This window comes from Passer montanus, unplaced genomic scaffold, assembly GCF_014805655.1.
Source record: "Passer montanus isolate IOZ18808 unplaced genomic scaffold, ASM1480565v1 scaffold39, whole genome shotgun sequence".
NCBI classification, from domain to species: Eukaryota; Metazoa; Chordata; class Aves; order Passeriformes; family Passeridae; genus Passer; species Passer montanus.
In genome coordinates, this window is record NW_024368707.1 from 544,550 (window position 1) to 546,843 (window position 2,294).

The 2,294-nt window shown below is 43.1% G+C and overlaps 1 long non-coding RNA gene across 1 annotated transcript; it reads right to left on the reverse strand.

The window, feature by feature from the left end:
- Nucleotides 1–350: 350 nt before the first annotated feature.
- LOC120506421 lies at nucleotides 351–1,744 on the reverse strand. Its single transcript, XR_005628507.1, has 2 exons — nucleotides 1,587–1,744; nucleotides 351–1,118 (listed from the first exon to the last, which is right to left on the reverse strand). It is a non-coding gene; the product is annotated as an uncharacterized LOC120506421 (long non-coding RNA).
- Nucleotides 1,745–2,294: the final 550 nt, after the last annotated feature.

Consider the following 2,294-nt stretch of genomic DNA (forward strand, 5'->3'; position numbering starts at 1 on the left):
GAATTTGTGAGAACAGTCTGTTTGATTAGGTAATTTGGGCAGTAAAAGGCTGTATCAACAGTATGATCAATGCCTTGACCTACAATCAAATATATGATATTTAGGTGCAGGCCGCAGGTGAGAGTTTGGCCAGGATCACTGCAATTATCAAAATGCTGACCAAGACTTTAGCACTGGTTAAGCCTGAACCACTGTTACTGAACAGTGAAACTGGAAGGAGATAAAATCTTAAAGGAGATATCCATGAAAAAGGCTCAAAATGACTGCACAAAACATTCTCTGGATACACAGAGACATGATGAAAGGGCAATATTTACCTACACTAAACAGTACATAAAACAGACCCACTGTTGCTTGCAAGAGTTTCTTTAATGGCACCAACACAAAATGGATTAGAGACAGTAGCAGAAGCCATAGTATCACAGGGGCATTTTAAAACAAATCACAAAGAATGTGACAAAAGCAGAGGCAGAGATCTAGGTCTCAAATTTCTTGCTGGAGCTGCATCCTTCCTCAGCTTTGCAGGATTTGCATTCTAATAAGAGCGGCCAGGGCGAAGGGGACGTAGGAAGGAAAGCTTGTCATTGAAACTGATTGCCTTGTAATTTGGAAGGTTTTCACGTTCTCGAGCAATGTATTGAATTCCACTTCCATCACTGTGCTCACAGAGCAGCCAGGCACCTCTCTGGACTTTGTGGGAAGACATGATGTCATTGTCATGTCCTGCAGCCAGGTTGGTTGCTTCTCGTACTACCCTGCTCTTCCCTTGATAGTTGGAATGCTCATAGAGAGTGATCTCAGGATTGCTCAGATCTTCAGTGATCATCTGCAGAGAACTGACCTTATTATTCATCTTTGCACTAAAAAAGTTATGGTCTCCCTCCTCAAGTACCAGAAACTGGCCTCTGTAGTTTGAATGCTCATAAAGCACCCATGGCTGGCCAATTATTTTTGCCGAGGAGGCAAGATCATTCCAATCTGCATCTCTTAAATTGGCAATATCAGAGGTGAATTCTTTGGACAAACCCTGGAAATTGGCATGCTCATAAAGGATGAGTCTTCCCATCTCAGTAGGAATTCTAGATTTAAATTTCTTCCTCTAAGGGCTGGATGACAGCCTGCAGAAAAGGAAGACAGAAAACAAGCAATTGTTGTAAGAAGCCTTTTGGACCTTGAAACAAAATGATGGATAACCAGAAAGGAAAAAGAGGAAAAAGATAAATAAAACATTTCGAACAAAGAATAAACATAGAGGTAACTGGAAGAGAGTGAGGTCATGACATGTGTGTGTTGGTTGAGGTGCATATCCAAGATTAAGTTGTAAAATACTCTCACATCCATCTCCCACAACTGTGTATCACTGGCCCCCTCCACCCTCTCCCTTGGTAAGGTTTGTTTCTCCTGCAGCAGCCATCCATCTCCTCATGCCCTGAGATGGGTTCAGTCTCTGCACACGCACACAGCAGACCCTCATGGCTCTGCTGCAGCTCTCAGCCCAACACTAAAGCCTCCTTCCCTTGCCCTGCATTTCACAGCAGTTGCCCAAGAAACCCTTCCAGCCCTCCTGTGCACAGGGTGCCTCTTACCTTGCTGTCAGCTGCAGGGCTGGGGAGAGCTGAGGGCAATTCCTCCAGTGCAGGGCTGTGATTTGGGAAGGGTGTCTCACCTCCCCGCATTTATAGCTTGCACAGAAGTCTCACAAAGCACCCCAGTCAACAGAACTGAAAGTGTCCAATATTACCCCCAGGATCAAAACTCATTATCCGTTATATTTTGCTTTCTATTGTCCTACAACCAGACATCTTCTTCCTCTTGCTCAAAAGTCCATTGAAGCATGAGTGATTTGATGAAACAGGGGAAGTTCAGTTCCTGCTTGTACTTCTCCTCCAGAAGAAAATGGAATGACAGTAATAAAAATGTATCAAAATATTTTGTGACACATGTGCTGTAGATTGTTTCTGCCTGTTGGAGGTTACATTTTTGTTCTTCTGGGAAGAATATTGAATACACAGCCTTAGTCTTACTGAGAGGTTTTTTTGGGAAATATCCAGGTAGCAGAGAGGACATTTAGGTAGTTTTTTTATTTTTTCATTTGCCTTTTGTCCTTAGGATCACAGTATTATTATATGTTGGAAAAGGCCTCCAAGATCCAGCCTTTGACTGAGTGCCACCATGCCCACTAAAGCATACTGCACATGTCACTTCTACTTGTGTTTTTGAACACTTCCAGTGATGATGACTCCACCACTTCCCTGGACAGCCCATTCCAAACATTAACAATGTTTCAATGAAGA